Here is a 19,412-nt window from a genome sequence, read left to right on the forward strand (position 1 = left end):
TATGTCAAGAAGTAAATTATTAAAGTTATTATCATTATCTTTTACTGTTATAAATTTTAGAAATTATATACAACGATTTGGGTGTCACGTCTTCTTTAAAAAGGAATATAACTTTATAAATATCTGGAACCACTTTTGATAAATTGTTACCGAGTCATTTTAATAAGGTTAAAGGTTTTAACGTTATCTTAAAAATTAGAATCTTTCTAGAAACCTTTTGATAAGTTATAAATAATAACGGTCTGTGATTTAATTAAATATATATATATATATATATATATATATATATATATATATATATATATATATATATATATATATATATATATATATATATATATATATATATATATAACTTCCAACGTGTAATTAAAAACGTGTTTATATATATTTTGAATTATTTAATAAACGATATTAGTATTCGATTATTGAATCAATTATTATTTAGATAAGTTAACTTATGAAAATTTGTTTCATGAATAAATTATATGATTTAAAATATAAATGTTATATGATATAATAATTTCTATTATTTAATCGATTCTAAAATGAACTCTGAAAAATAAATAGTTTTGAAAAATCAAATATTATATTATTAAATAGATATTTCAATTACATACGATATGTACGAATTTATATTTTTAATATAAGTATATATATATATATATATATATATATATATATATATATATATATATATATATATATATACTTTACAAAGTGATTTAATATAATATTAATTAGATACAAAATGTTTTGATTTAAAATTATATTATCATATGTATATATAATGAGACGTCGATTTATAGAAGAAAATGACCAAAAACACTCAAATAGATAAGTTACATTTTTGAGTGGGATAGTTTTCATTGATTTGAGTCTTGTTAGGTATAAGGGTACGCGTCGCGAAAGATAAAGTACCATTTTTCTAAGCGTACGAAAATGTGTTCGAGAAACCGAAACAGGAACATAAGTCAAGTGACAACGTATGAGTCATCGGAATGAAAATTACAAGTCAACTATGCATGTGAATTTAATATAATATATAATTAATTATATAAATTAAATATATTATATATATTATTATATAAACTGTCGGCAGAATGAGGTTAAACGAGTTTGAGCTGGCCACAGTAGCCATGCGATCACATGGCTGTGACCCTCAAAACCCATGCGATCGCATGGGTGAGGATATCAGCAAACTTTTATAAATATCGTTCGAGTTAGGTTTGTAAAACACACACATACATCAAGCGATATATTACTCCCTCTATTATTTATATTATTATTATTTATATTATTATTATTATTATTATTAAGATTAATATTATTATTAATTTTATTATTATTATTATTATTATTAGTATTAATATTATTCACATAAAATACTACGACGAGGTTATGAGCGAGTTATTTCAAAATGGATTTTATGAGTGGAATAGAGCTAAGGAAATTATGGGTTATAGCTATGGAGGTTATGGGTATGGTTCGGGGGTATAGCTCGTGAGGTCAACCTAGTGTTTATCATCTCCGTTGCGTCTACGTACTTTCCTGCAACATTGAATCTCAATATTGATACGTGAGCATTCATATCTTATCTTTTATATATTAATAGTTTATCCTTGACAAGTGCTCGAGTATTTAGGATTATGCATGCTTGTATGTTTATTTTCATCGTGATATAGTATATGGTAAATCATGAATTTAATACATATATTACTGATACAAGGTATATGATATGTATGTCGTTGGAAAGCTGTCGAAAAATTAATAACTTTTCATTTAGATAGCTTATTGTTTCGATGAACGGTTTAAAAGATATAGTCAACTGAATTATCTATAATTTTAAGTATTATTGTTCAAATGATGATTATTATTATTATTATCGTTATTGTTATCGTTATCATTATCGTTATCGTTATCGTTATCGTTATTGTCATTATTATTATTATCTAATAATCAATATATTTTTTATTATTATTATTATTATTATTATTATTATTATTATTATTATTATTATTATTATTATTATTATTATTATTATTATTATTATTATTAATATAATTAATATTTTTATCAAAACTATCATTTTATTATTTTTATTGTTATTATTATTAAAAGTATCATTAATATTAAAACTATTATTTTTTATTAAAATTATGATTTTAAAAGAAATATCATTGTTATTATTAAATATTATTATTATTATTATTATTATTATTATTATTATTATTATCATTTTAGCATTATTATTATTAAAAATTCTCATAGAACTATTATTTTTATAAAATATTATTATTATAGCATTAGTATTATTATAAAAGATCATTATTAATTATCAAAATTATTATTATCATTTGTAAATATAAATATTGTTATTATAATTAATATTATTATTACCACAAAATAATACAACTTTTACTTATTATTATTATTAATATTATTTTATCAAATACAAAGATATTTTTATCACACGTAATATAATTACATTTATAATACATACCACTATATTTTTATGATATTAAGTGAGCTTTTTAAATTGTTATTACTTTAAATATATATAAAAGTATATTTTTATCATATATAAATTTTAAAATAAAGTTTTATAAATGATTTGTATTATTTACTCTAATAAAATCTGTTAAATATATTTAAATATATAAAATGACTATATTTAAGTTATATATTAAACATGTATAGATTTTGGAAATCATTTTGGGTCAAGTTGACTTTTGTTGATTTTTGCATGATAATCTCGAGCATTAGGATTGTGATACACTATGACTTGACTTAGCTTATTAAACATATATTTGAACAACATATACTTAATATAGGTTCGTGAATCCGAGGCCAACCTTGCATTTGTTCAATACCGTCATATGTATTTTTACTACAAAATACGGTATCGTGAGTTTCATTACTCCCTTTTTAAATGCTTTTGCAATATATATTTTTAGGACTGAGAATACATGCGCTTTTATAAATGTTTGACGAAATAGACACAAGTAATCGAAACTAAATTATATGGTTGAATGATCGAAATCGAATATGCCCATTTAAGTCTGGTAATCTAAGAATTAGGGAACTGGCCCCTAATTGACGCGATTCCTAAAGATATATCTATCGGGCCCAACAAGCCCATCCATTGTTGCGGATGCTTTAGTACTTCGAAATTTATCATGTCCGAAGGATGTCCCGGAATGATGGGAATATTCTATATGCATCTTGTGAATGTCGATTACCAGGTGTTCAATCCATATGAATGATTTTTATCTCTATGTATGAGATGTATATTTATGAGAAATGGAAATGAAAATCTTGTGGTCTATTAAAAATGATGGAAATGAATATTGTTGATAAACTAATGAACTCACCAACCTTTTGGTTGACACTTTAAAGCATGTTTATTCTCAGGATTGAAAGAGATCTTCCGCTGTGCATTTGCTCGTTTTAAATTATTACTTGGAGTCATTCATGGCATATTTCAAAAGACGTTGCATCCAAGTCGTTGAGTTCAATAAAGATTACGATTAAGTAAATGACATATTAGGTCATTTATAGTTGGATATTATGAAATGGTATGCATGTCTGTCAACTTTCGATGAAATGAAAGTTTGTCATTTAAAACGAATGCAATATTTGTAAAATGTATCATATAGAGATCAAATACCTCGCAATGTAATGATATGTTATTGTATTCGTCCTTATGGATTAGGACGGGTCGTCTCATCCACCTCCTCCTTGCAGGTTGTAGCTTTGTAGATTTTGCTTTTGGGAGAAGACGAGCATGATAATGTTATGTTTGTCAGGAGTCAACTCTGATGTAGTCTTTTATAGTTAAAATTGTGTTCTTTTGTAAACCGAATGTAATTATGTCTTGTCCGTTTAAATTATGTATAATGTTTAAAACACGTGACACTGGTTTTTACTGTATTGACAATAATTAAAGTTATTTGGTAATTAATAAATAAATGCTTCCGTCACGTAAAAAAAAAAATTTAGCGGTGTCACAGTATCCTATCTTTACGCATCAATTCATACCGAGTATTAGTAAATCTGGTAAATATATATATCATGCATATATATGGGGGATTTTAATCATGTATAATGAACGTACAAATAGAATAGTTAATCTAAAACCCCAATAAAAGGATGCATCAATATTACGTTAGTAAATCCGAATGTGTATTTGTTCAATTATATGCAACGGGATATACTACGTTACTACGTTAGTACGTCCGTATGCGTATTTGTTTAATTATATGCAACGGGATGCATGCGTATTTGTTTAATTAATATGAGGTTTTCTTTATAATCTGTGCATGCGTAATTATGATGCATATGTATTCAATATTTTTTTTTTTTTTTGAACAGCGGCAATAGGATTATTTTTTTTATAATTGATTAATCGATATAACATGATATATTTATGCATATGTTAGTTCGGGATGCAAATGTGTGCTGAATAATTGGATGCCACAAAAACATAAAATATCTGATGCAACATTAATGAATGAAACGCATGAAAGAACGTAAATCGGCGAATTTTAGATTAATATGTGTTCATTGTTTATAAAGATGAATACATGACGAATCCTACAAATCAATTAGATAAAATATATGGTGCCTAATTTTGAGGAGTTGATGAATACCTAAATTGCCCTTTGCTATATAATGTAATATGTGGTTGATAATTGATCTCATCATTTCTTAAAATGAGAACATTCTCATAGGAATATATATATATATATATATATATATATATATATATATATATATATATATATATATAATCAAAGATGGTAGAGAACTCATAGAACCATCGACTAACCTTCAGACTTGCGTGTAGATTGACTTTTTTTTGCAGTTTTTTTTTTTGCAGATTGACTTTTTTCGCATATTGAGAAAAAAAAAATTTACAGTTTTTTTGTGCAGATTGACTTTTTTTTCTGTGCAGATTGACTTTTTTTTTTTAGATTGGGAAAGTTTTCTTTGCAGTTTTTTTGTGCAGATTGACTTTTTTATGCGGATTGACTTTTTTTGTGCAGATTGACTTTTTTTGTGCGTAGATTGACTGTTTTTTTTTTGCAGTTTTTTTTGTACAGATTGACTTTTTTTGTGCAGATTAACTTTTTTTGTGCAGAATGATTTTTTTTGTGCAGATTGACTGTTTTTTACAGTTTTTTTATGCAGATTGATTTTTTTGTGTGCAGATTTTCTTTTTTTGTGCAGATTGACTTTTTTTGTGTGCAGATTGATTTTTTTCATTTTTTTGTGCAGATTAACTTTTTTATTTTGCAGATTGACTTTTTTTGTGCAGATTGACTTTTTTTGTGTGCAGATTGACTGTTTTTTTGCAGTTTTTTTGTGCAAATTGACTTTTTTGTGCAGATTGACTTTTTTTGTGCAGATTGACTTTTTTTGTGTAGATTAACTTTTTTTTTGCAGTTTTTTTTGTGCAGATTGACTTTTTTTTTAAGATTGAATTATTTTTTTCACAAACTAAAACTCAATATGCCCATTGATTGAAGCTCAATCTCCACAAAGATTGAAATTCAATCTATGAGTTCTATGGGTTATCTACATACTCCAGTTCTCTAAGGATCCTTTCGGGGATCCAGAGAGAACTCATAGAACACACATGCTAAAATGCAGATTGACTCAATCTGTGTGAAGATTGAGACAATCTGTGTGCATATTGAGCTTAATTTGAGGGTTCTATGAATTCTCTCTCACCCTTAGTTCTCTCTAGATCCCTTCATCATATATATATATATATATATATATATATATATATATATATATATATATATATATATATATATATATATATATATATATATATATACCTCCATGTGATTCTACATTCATTATGAACTAGCTCCAATTTCTTCAACTTGGGTGAATTTCCCGATTTAAAAAAAGTTACCTTCTTTTGCTTCCCATAAATACATGGTTCGCAAAACCCAAGCTCTATCTTTTTCAAATCCAGAATTCTCCCACTCGAACTAAGAACCTTCATACCCCTCTCATTCATATGCCCGAGTCTTCGGTGCCATAGAGTAGAACTAGCCCCAATGTCAACCGTAGCAATCACCGTGTCATCTTCAAACACCTCAACCATATAAAGAGTTCCCCTTTTATGTCCACGAGCTACGACACTACTACCCTTAATCACCTCCCATTGGCGATTTTTGAAAGTAAGCTTATTACCTTCTTCATTTAATTGACCAACCGAGATTAACTTCCTTTTTAACTTCGAAATAAACTTCACGTTCTTCAAAGTCCAATTAGAACCAAGAGTAGTCTTCAATACAACATCTCCTATACCTTTAATCTCGAGACTTTTGTTTTTTGCCAATTTAACTTTACCTTGATACGTCCGAAAATTCCTCATCACGCTCTTAGTGGGAGTAGCGTGGAACGAAGCTCCCGAATCCAAGACCCAAGACTCCATCGAACTTTCAACACTACATAATAGTGCATCCTTCGTATCTTCCGCGGTCAAGTTAACATCTTTAACCGGAGCATTCTTATAATATCTTTGATAATGCCCCTTTTGATTGCAACCCCAACAAATAACGTCACTTTGTTCTTTCGATGGATACCTCTTCTTGAACTTCCCTTTACCCTTCTTCACACCACGATCAACTTTCCTACCACGGTCGTCGGTACTTAACAAAGAACCGGATAACAATTCCCCCGAACTTCTCCTACGAGTGTCTTCTCCGAGAATTAAATCCCTAATTCCTTCGTACGCAAGCTTAGTAGTGCCGGTAGAGCTACTAACCGCGGTAACCGTACCCAACCAACTTTCCGGTAATGATGAAAGCAAGATTAGTGCTTTTAGTTCATCATCAAACTTGATTTCAACCGACTCTAATATTGAAACAAGATTGTTGAATTCGTTGATATGATCCGTTGCACTCATACCTTCCTTCATCTTCGTGTTGAACAAGTGTCGCATGAGAAAAACCTTATTCGCCGCCGTAGGTTTCTCATACATGTTGGAGAGTGCCTTCAAACAATTAAACGTTATTTTTTCGTTCATAATATTACCTACAACGTTCTTGGCGAGTGCAAGACGAACCGCACCCAAAGCTTGATGATCCAAGAGCATCCAATCGGCATCGTTCATGCCTTCTGGTTTGGTTTCCAACAAAGGTTGACGAAGTTTCTTTTGATACAAGTAGTCTTCTATTTGCATCTTTCAAAAGGCGAAGTCTTTACCATCAAACCGCTCGATCTTTAATTTACCGTCTTCCGTCATCGTTCCCAACTCGAACCTTGAGCTCTAGATACCAATTTGTAGGATCCTTTTTACTAGCACAATTAACCACCACGTATCACAATCAAATAAGCTAATGAGGTTCCACTTTAAAACCAGTTGGTGATAGAGAGAGTAGCCGACTAACTTATATATTTCCCTTAGAATTTATCTCCCTCCTATGTAGGATTGGGTTTGCACCCCAACAACGTGACCTATGACCCTTGACTCCATAATTTACCTCCATTGGTGTTAAATGAGTGAATGAGTGATTAGGGAAGTCGCAGTTAAAGCACTAAGGTTACTTTCATACTGATTTTGAGCGATTTATGAAGGTGCACTCTACTTAATTATATACGTTATATTAGATTAGATATATTAAATTTTTGTATAAAATTGTGTAATGTAATATATAAAAGGTCAATCTTTTTTTGTACTGAACATGATCAATCATCCTTATAAAATATTTGATAATAATGTTTGTAATGTCTAGTATAACGGGTGTTTTAAATAGAAAAATTCAACATATTTTACTATTTTATCTGTTGCATTAATTAAAAATTTAATTATACAATTGCATGTATTTATTTGGACATATAAAAAATATTTTTAAATCTTGTATATATACAATTGTAATTTCTCTGATTGAATTCTACCAAAAAAATACATTTTTCGAATGAAACTCCAAAATAAATGTCCTAAATAAATTACAAAACTACTCTTAATAAATAATACTACACAATGAAGCTTAAAATGCGAAACGACATTTTTGTCTCTTATCACTAGTATTTGAAGTGATAACATTGGCGAGTCTACCTTGAAGGCTGTGGGGTCTCAAGACGCCATTAAATTAAACAAAAAAAATACGTTATTTACACTTCAAATTGTATAAGACATCACTAAATTCAACTATAGGACCCCATATATTTTTAAAATTTATTGTTTTTAGAGGTAAAAAAATACTAAAATACCTTTAAAATATAATTAATCTTAGAAAAAAATAGGATCTCTATCATGGATTCGCCGCTCATTGATAACTTGCTTGTTTTGACAAAAGAATCTTACTATTAAATGTGTTTTCGTGCTTTTACTTATACATTTACATCTATACGTTTTTGAGAACAAGTACTTGAATTAGAAACAGATTAAAAACCAATGAAAAGAAAGGTTATAAATATCATTGAAATTACTAGTACTTTTCTTCGTCGGAGAACCACTAAAGATATACTCGTTCTTGAATCTTCAAATGCTTCAAAGCATAGCTGCAACTATCGCCATAAGCATGACTTTCTTTGATCTAGCATTTGGCTAATCTTTGAACCAATCATAACTGAAAAAATGCATGTTACAAGCGACCCAATCTCGAACTTTGCATCAAAGCTGATCCGTGACACTACAAAAGAAAAAACAATGGTCGAAAGACTTACTGCATAACCAAAAATGGGACAAGCAATCAAATTGATTTCCAAACCTTTCATGAAAAAATCTAACTGTGTCGGGCAGGGCAAACACACGGTTGGATAGTGTAAATTTTTTGAGTGACACCGTTGAAATAAGTCATCCAGTAAAAAAATTAGGTCTTTAACCAGTGATATCAGTGACTACCATTCCTAGATCCGCAACTGGATCCTTAACATTAAACAAGTGTCAAGTGCAGATCTCAAAAGCATGAATCTGGAATATTTGTGTAACAAGCTTGATACAACAGCAGTTGCAAATCAGCGAGGTCCGCTTCTTATCTACTGGTTAGATCTGGTCTTTTCCACCTCCATATCCATGTACCTTTCATAAATCTATCACTCACTTCCCTATCACGTCTTTGTCTAAAAACAATATGTTGAATCGAAGATCAAGAGTGGTTTCCCCAATCCGTTAATCTTTCAAAAATCTAATATTTGAGCCTTCTCCAACATCGGGTATCCATAAATCCTTCCAAAATGTGTATACATCAATACGTATCTATTACTTCATATGTCTCACAATATGTGTCCACTATTGATTTTTCAAAATATTTCTTTATCAACTTTGACTGAACGAATTTTTATTTGTGTTATATAATATTTGATGAATATAATATGATGAAAACACAATGAAAACTCAATTCATTCATAATTTTCATCAAATATTATATAACAGAAATACATATATTTACAGCTAATGTTGAGAAAAAAAGACTTTGAAATGTCAATAATGAACACTTATGATGAAACATAATTAATATTATTTTTGATATAGAAAAAAAACGATAACTCAAATAAGGTTACTCACGGGTAACAAATTCATAATTTTTGTAACTAAATCCAATTGGTTGAAACTGAACTTGAGGATTCGGAATCCACTAGTGTTCAGTGTTGGGTTAATGAGATCGTAGATGTGGCGTCATTGGAAAGAGTGCTTAACGATCGGTTGGGTCGTAATCTGTTGGTACGTCAAGGGATACCACAACATGTTAGGAGTTCAGGGATATGTTAGAAACCATGAAATTTCTATGCGATGATATTATGTGCGGGGATCCGTATGTGACAACCTGAAAATTTTCGACCAAATTTAAACTTTAATCTTTATATATTCCCGACACGATAAGCAAAGTTTGTAAGTTGAATCACAAGAATTTTAAACTGTGTTCATACACTCATTTAACCTCGACCAAATTCCAATGATTCAGGAACCATTATATGAACGAACATGATTATATATGTATATGTGTATATATTATAACTCGAAAACATTAACAAAGTATTAGACGTATAATACTTTATATAAACGTATTTGTTTCAAAATATATTCTAATAGTTATCAATGGAATTAAAAGATGATATCAAATGATTGAATTATTAGATACATTGAATTATAATTACGAGTCTCTATTAAGAGGCCCACTATGATTTGAGAAATCTATTCTTTTTAACGGTATTCGGAATAATTGGTAAAGTGATTTATTAGAAGGAATAAAAGTGTCAATTAATGGGAACTAGACAAGGGTTAGTGGAGATTCCCGTTTGATTTTCAATTTATGCTTTACAATAATTGTCTCGTGACTTTTGATAAGATAAACTATTGAACTTGTATATTAATTAACGTATGATATATATATACATGAGGAATATTCAAATGAGACCAAACTTTAAGTTGAGATTCAAGGGACCAATCAGATTGCGACACGTGGCGCGATAATCACATGTTATTGGAAAAAAAAAAGTAAAAATTTTTTTTTTTCAAAAAAAAAAATTTCAAAAATTTTTTTTTTTTCGGATTTTTTTTTCAATTTTTTTTTTCAATCACATGTGATTAAATTTAACATGCAGTAAATCACATGTGATTGGGCATGCCAATCACATGTGATTGTAAAACCCAATCACATGTGATTGTTGCATGTCAAATCCAATCACATGTGATTGAAAAATAAAATTCAGTAAAATAACGAATAATGACGAATTTCACTAAATTTGTGCTAAAACCTTCAAACACCAAGTTTTGGATCAAAACTTGATCAAATTACCGAATTAAAGTCAAAAAATTTTGAAGGTATGATCACGAAACGCTAACAAACTTGATCAAATCACCAAATTAAAGTATGTTTCCGGTTGAATTTTTTTTAATCACATTTGATTTGATTTGATATGCAGAATCACGTGATTGAGTTCCACAATCACATGTGATTGGGTTCCACAATCACATGTGATTGGATTTGACATGCTAAATTTAAAAAAAAAAATTCATAAAAAAAAAAATTTCGATATTTTTTTTTTTTAAAATTTAAAAAAAAAAAATTTAAATTTTTTTAATTTTTTTTTTCAATCACATGTGATTGTCGCGCCACATGTCGCGCTCTGATTGGTCCATTGAATTTCAAACAAATGTTTGGTTTCAAGAGAATACAACTCATATATACATATATATATTGAGAAAATGTATAAATACTAAATATACAATATATGTTATTATATAAGTATTAAATAATTAATAATATGTGACATTATTATATTAAAATTTAATTACAAATAAAATATAAATGCTAAACTAATATTATTATTAGTAGTTATATTATTATTAATAATATTAATATTAATATCAATATTATTAACATTAATATATAATACAAAGATATGAAATTAGAAACATGTAAATTGTTATATTTGTTATAATATAAGTACAAAAAGTCATATGGATGATAAATTTTAGTCAACTTTGTATAGCTTGCATAGTAATATTTTACACTATAAATAAGGCCTCTATGTTAGCCTTCAATATACACACACTTTGATATATATTTCATATCTATAAACTCTCTATTTTCTTACTTATATGTATAAGTCTCTAATTAATAAATAAGCCAAAGGTAGTTATAAACTACTGAATTACAACACGTTATCAGCACGAAGAGCTTAGTGTAATCAAAGGATATCTCAAACGATCATGAGTCACTAATCAAGGTATGAAATTATAATTTCAGACTCGAATATATCAAATTTTGAACTACTAATTTTTATTAAGTTCTTAGGTGGTGTTTGGTTGGGGGATTTGAAATCCATAGATTTGAAATGTCATAGGATTTCAAATACGATGGGATTTAAAATGCTAGTATTTCAAATCCTATCCCCCGTTTGGTTCAATTTTCTGATTCAGAAAATTTAAAAAAAAAAAAATCCAAACCGATTATGAAGATCTTTTCTTTTGCTGGAATATGTAGCGGCGGTAGTGGTAGAAATTGATTTGAAAATATGAAGTTAGAGTTTTGATTCGTAAAATTGATTTTTCAAATGATATCCAAGTTATTAATGGTTTATAGGAAAAATCAAGTAAAGCATAGTGATAGCAATCATAGATTATAATTGTTACATAAAGAAGATGAGGGGAAAAGGTATGCTATGATATTACGTGCAAGAAAAAGGTAGAAAATGGTTAGGTGGGTTTTATGATGATGAAGGGTATTTTTGTCAGTTTTCACCCTTAAACTTCCGTGTGTTTTTGGATTTAAAATCCTTCCTCCACCTCAAGGATTTGAGAATCCCTCTTTTGAAGGATTTTAATTACAAATCCCTTCTTAAAACCTCGAACCAAGCATGTCATTTCATTGTATTTGAAATGTAAATCCCATGAAATCCCATGAAATAACACCAACCAAACACCCCCTTAGTGCATTTGTATTGTTCTTATTATATGGTTGGCCCTGCCACCTAAATTATATATGGTCGACACTGTCGCCTAACTATCATTTATGTTTACTAACTTTTATTAACTTCACTAACATTTATATTTATGTTATTTAAGTTATATATGGTCGGTTATACCGCCTGAATTATATTTATGTAATCTAACTTTTATTAACTTCACTAACATTTATATTTATGTTATTTAAGTTATATATGGTCGGTTATACCGCCTGAATTATATTTATGTAATCTAACTTTTATTAACTTCACTAACATTTATATTTATATTATTTAAGTTATATATGGTCGGTTATACCGCATGAATTATATTTATGTAATCTAACTTTTATTAACTTGTAGCAAAATATACTGTAGTACCACTAGATAGAAATATTAGGGAACACTGACAAACTTTGTAACATATAAAAAAAATTCATACTCATCAGAAAGTTAATTTGGCACTTCAACTTGGTCTGCCGACACTATGCTCATGCTTTGTAGACTTGTATGCCATGCTCTGTTGCTTGTACCTCTCGCTGGGTATTCTTTGTAGCTTTAAACATCTTAAACTTGTTGTTTCTAGTCATATGTAGAAGTCAAATTTTTCTTTGATCCCACAAATAAAAATGTTCCCCACTCAGTGGCGGAACTTGAAATTTTATGACTAGGAGGGCGAATACTAAAAAAAAAAAAAAAAAAAAAAAAAAAAAAAAAAAAAAAAAAAAAAAATTAGTAGTTCTTAGCATAAATAAGCATCGTCATAGTCATATAAATTCGATAATATTATATATTAAAAAAAATTTATCAAAATTTTAAAAAGAAAACCAAAGTCATTTTTAACATAAATGAGCTTATAAAAATGAAGATTTTATTACCACTAAATTTAAATTAATTCGTAACCAAGGCGCAACTAACTACACATATCAATATCATTTAATCTAATTAAAATGCTGCACCTTTTCTTTAATTTGATAAATACGGAGTATGTGATTAAAATTTAATAAATTCTTAACCACTCTTTTGTTGTTTAGATATGACACGACATTATTATCATGAAAAATAAAAATAAAATTCTTCATAGCTAAGGTAAGGATCTTTTGACAAAAACACAATCCATGAGCCTACATTTCACGACACGTATACGTTTTCACATTGACACTTGTCAATCCATTATTTTTGTTTATTTGGTCTTCAATTAAAATAATACATTTAAATTTCATACAGTAATTTTTATTACGGAGTAGTATTATTTGATTATTTTTGTATATTATAGAATGAAAAAGGAGACTAATTTGGAAGTAACATAAACAACAAAAAATTACACTTTTTATTTCTTCACATAGTGGGACGTCTGGTGATGATGATAATAAATAAGGAAGTCGATGAAATGAGTAGTATATATACACTGGTTAGAGTTTGACAACATGGTTATATAGGAATATAATACAAAAGTATTATAAGAGGTTATGCAAGTGGGAAGGTAATACAATTTTATTATTATTATTATAGATATAGATATTGTATAGTAGATTTTTTTAGTATATATATGTGTGTTATGAGTTCATAATGATTAATGAAAATCACATATAATGATAATGAAAAACACATATGATAAAAGGCGCACATGATGAAAAGCGCATACAATGAAAAGCGCAGCGCATATGATTAAAAGTGCACATGATAAAAAGCGCATATAATGAAAAGCGCAGCGCATATGATTAAAAGTGCATATGATGAAAAGCGCAACGCGTATGATTAAAAGCGCAAATAGTGAAAATGATATATGATGAAAAGCGCATATGGTGATTAATGAAAAACACATATGGTGATTAATGAAAAGAATATTGAGAAAGAATCACCAATGTTTTCTTGAAAGAATTCAAGGTTATATATATAGACCAATTCATCCATCATGTGGACCATTTTGATATTTCATAGTTCTAATAGACGCATCTAGCGGATGGTCTTATGTTTGTGTGTTATCAAGCCGTAATATGGCATTTGCAAAGTTTCTTGCACAAATTATTAAATTGAGAACACGTTATTCTGATTACACCATTAAAAGGATGAGACTTGATAATGCTAGTGAGTTAACATCTCAAGCATTTAATGATTATTATATGTCTACAGGGATTGTTGTTGAACATCCAGTTGGTCATGTGCATACACAAAATTGTTTTAGCTGAATCAATAGATAAACGCTTGCAGCTAATAACTAGACAATTGGTAATGAGTACAAAACTCTCAATATTTATATGGGGACATGTAAATTTACATGATGCGACATTACTTTGCATTAAACCAAAAGTCATAAATATTCTCCGTTACCAACTTAATTTTGGTCGAGAGCCAAATATTTTCCATCTTAGAACATTTGGTTGTGGAGTGTATTTTCAAATTGCACCACCACAACGCACTAAAATGATTCCTCAAAGAAGGATGGAAATATATGTTGGATATGAAACATCTTCAATCATAAGATATATTGAACCCATGACGGATGATGTTTTTACAGCACGTTTTGCTGATTGTCACTTTAATGAAACATTGTTCCCTAAATTAGGGGGAGAAATGAAAAATAAAGAAAAGATGCTTCATGATGTGAACATCAATTAAGGTATATGGAACTCGCATAAAAGAATGCGAAACAAAAGTTCAAAAATGTTGCATATGCAAGAACTTGCAAATTAATTACGTGATGCATTTAAAGATACAAAAAGAGTGACTAAATCATATATAATAACAGTAAAAGCTCCAGCTCGAATTAAAATTCCAAAAGCTGGCAATAATGTCACTCTTGAGTCTTTGTCACGCATGAAATTGGAAGATCAATTGGTTCCGAAGATAAAAATCCTCGAAAAGAAAATCAGCTGATAATGAGGTAAAATAAAGTGTTCAAGAAGAACCAAATATCAATATTCCTTCTGCAGAGGATATTGATAAATGTAAATACATAAATTGCGATAAATTATGCAATATTATGGAACCGAAATGAAATGAAAAATCTTGATGAGATATTTTCATATAATATTACAATGACATCATGAATAAAGATGATGATCTAGAACCAAAATCTGTCATTGAATATCAAAATAGACATGATTGAGCTCAATAGAAAGGAGAAATACGAGCTGAATTAGAATCGCTCAATAAAAGAAAAGTTTTCGGATTAATCGTTATCACTTTTAAAGATGTGAAACGTATGGGATACAAATGAATTTTTATCCGAAAAAGAAATGTGCAAATGAAGTTACAAGGCAAAAACTAGACTTGTAACTCAAAATTTCCCACAAAGACCAAAAATGAATTATGAAGAAAACTTATCCCCCTGTAATGGATACAATTACTTATTAGATACTTAATCAACCTGGTAGTTACTTAAATGCATCTCATGGATGTTGTAGCTACTTATCTGTATGGATCACTTGATAGTGATATACATGAATATACCTGAAGGGTTTAAGGTATCATAAACATCTAATGCAAAATACAAGGGAATGTATTCTATTAAATCACAAAGATTTTTATATGGGTCTATACAATTGGGACGCATGTGGTAAAACTGATTAAGTGATTACTTGATAAGAAAAGTGTATACATATAAACTTATTTGCACATGTGTTTTTATTATGAAAAACAATGATCGGATATATATCGTAGTTATTTATGTCAATGTTCTTAACATCATATGAACAAATGAAGAGATCTATGAAATCATTCAACTTCTAAAGAATTATTTTGAAATGAAAGATCTTGAAAAACCCAAGTATTACCTTGGATTGCAAATTGAGCATATGCCTAATGGTTAACTTGTACATCAAACAACTTATACCGAAAAGATTTTAAAACATTTTTAAAAAACAAACTCATTGTTGTTAGATCACTCAATATTGACACTGATCTATTTCATCCCTGCGAAGATCATGAAAATCTTAACAGATCGAAAGTTCCATATTTTAGTGCAATTGAGGTTCTTATGTATCTTATAAATTATACAAGACCTGACATTTCTCTTGCAGTTAATTTGTTGGCAAGATTCAGCTCAACTTCTACAAAAAGACATTGAAATGGGATCAAGCAGATATTTTGATACCCTTGAGGAACTGCTGATTTAAAATTATTTTATTCTAACGCTTAAAAACAAGATTTGGTTGATTATGTATATGCAGGTCATTCATTAATCCTCATAAAGATAAATCTCAAACTCAGTATGTATTCCTAAATGGAGGTACCACAAAATCATGGCGTTCTTAAAACAAACACTTGTTGTAATATCATTAAATCATGACGAAGTGATTGCATTATATGAAACTACTCGAAAATGTGTTTAGTTGAGATCAATGACACAAATCATTATTGATTCTTATGGATTAGAACGCTATAAAAGACCAACAACTATCTTCACCAACAACTGTATATGAAGATAATGCAGCTTGCATAATACAAATGAAAGAAGAGTATCAAAAGTGACGGAACAAAATATAAATGCTGACGAGGCGCCAAAGACATAGACGGTCTAAACGGTCATAAGTTTGATGGAAAAGAATGGTATGTTGGTAAGGCTCAGAAAAGACTAAAAAGGAATAGGAATTGAAACAAGGGTTTAAGCAAACCATGAAGGAGACTGTAGACAAATCACAGGGGCTAAACTTGTACATAAAAGATTTAGATGATAAAGTTTCAGATGAAAACCTCAGATTCTTCTCATATAAGACAACCAGATTAAAATAAGATACGTTCAATCAACAACTCTGCTGATCTTTATACCAAAGCACTGTCAAACGCTGTTTTCAGAACACACGTTCACAATATTGGCATGAAGCAAGTTCAAAATATGTGACGACTCAGCGATGTCTACTTGAGGGGGAGTCAATTCTATACTGCACTCTTTTTCCCTTGACTAAAGTTTTTATCCCACTGGGTTTTTCTTTAGCAAGGTTTTTAATGAGACAATACTAGTTGCACTCTAATAAAATTGATCATCTAAGGGGGAGTGTTATAATATGAGTACAAAAAGTCATATGGATGATAAATTTTAGTCAACTTTGTATAGCTTGCATAGTAATATTTTACACTATAAATAAGGCCTCTATGTTAGCCTTCAATAGACACACACTTTGATATATATTTCATATCTATAAACTCTCTCTTTTCTTACTTATATGTATAAGTCTCTAATTAGTAAATAAGCCAAAGGTAGTTATAAACTACTGAATTACAACAATATTAATATTATAATTAATATTATAATTATAATTAATAATATTAATACTACTATGACTAATATTATTATTAGTAACATTTATAATATTATTACTATCATTTTATTATTATCATCAATATTATTAATTATTAACAAATTTATTAAGATCATTATTATTGTTATTATTAATATCATCACATTATTATTATTATTACTCTTATTATTATTTTTATAAATATTATTATTAATATTAATATTAACATTATTAGTATTAATATTTATTTATTTATTAATTAAGAATAATAAATATAAATATATAAGATATATAGCAGACAAAACGCGTGATTCTGTTTTTCCAACCCCATCACTTTTTTTTTTATTATTTTATTTTTGTCTCCTGCCTCCTACTTACTCGTGGAACCTTGTCTACTCAATCCAAGATACAAACAAGTTTTGATCAATTCTTGTCGCTGCTGTAATCATTCACTAGCATGATATACTGTTGCTGATATTTATAATAAAAAAAAGAGAAACTTAAAGAAACAACCCGTTCCTCTGCGTGTGTTAACTTTTAACAAAAAAATTCGAATTCAAAGCAATCTTCAAAAACTAAAACTGCAGTCGAGTTGAGAATCATCTAGTCGAACTATCTTCAAAATCTTAGCTTCTAATTTCTTAAATTGATTGCGAATTTGAGAGTCAAACTTTGAATCAAAAAAAGTCAAACGCATCTTCTTCAATCAAATTAGGAGATTGCAGGTTGTTTAAGTTGTTAATTTTTGGTGTCGAGTGTTTAAAATGTGATTTATAACAGATTTCATGTTGTAATTTCAATTTAAAACAATCTATAATCCAAAATCACGTTTGAGTTCCTTGTGTTCATAATGGGTCGACTGCTACTGCAGTTTGTTTTATATTTTTTTTTCTATTCTGATTAATCCAAAATCCTACAACCGAATGGTTTCTATTTTCAATTCAAGTACTAGTCGAACCATATATTGCTGTTATGATATCTTTCTGGTTTTGGACGATTTCAAGATTTGAAGATGAATATAGAAATAGATAAACAGATTAAGTATATTTCTGTTATGGAAATAATCAGATTAAGTATATATTTGTTCAATTACAATTATGTATATTAATAAATATACCAAATGATATAGGTTCGTGAATCCGAGACCAACCCTACACTTGTTCAATGACGCTATATGTATTTTTACTACAAAATACAGTATGGTGAGTTTCATTTGCCTTTTTACCCTTTATATTTTTGGGCTGAGAATACATGCGCAAATTTTATAAATATTTTACGAAATAGACACAAGTAATTGAAACTACATTATATGGGTGAATGATCGAAGCCGAATATGCCCCTTTTTAGCTTGGTAGCCTAAGAATTTGGGAACAGACCGACAAATTGACGCGAATCCTAAATATAGATCTATCGGGCCCAACAAGCCCCATTCTAGAATTTGGAATGCTTTAGTACTTCGAAATTATCATGTCCGATGGGTGTCCCGGAATGATGGGGATATTCTATATGCATCTTGTTAATGTCGGTTACCAGGTGTTCACCATATGAATGATTTTTGTCTCTATGCATGGGACGTATATTTATGAGAACTGGAAATGAAATTCTTGTGGTCTATTAAAATGATGGAAACGAATGATTGTGATAAACTAATGAAATCACCAACCTTTTGGTTGACACTTTAAAGCATGTTTATTCTCAGGTATGAAAGAAATCTTCCGCTGTGCATTTGCTCATTTTAGAGATATTACTTGGAGT

This window comes from Rutidosis leptorrhynchoides, chromosome 4, assembly GCF_046630445.1.
Source record: "Rutidosis leptorrhynchoides isolate AG116_Rl617_1_P2 chromosome 4, CSIRO_AGI_Rlap_v1, whole genome shotgun sequence".
Classification (NCBI taxonomy): Eukaryota; Viridiplantae; Streptophyta; class Magnoliopsida; order Asterales; family Asteraceae; genus Rutidosis; species Rutidosis leptorrhynchoides.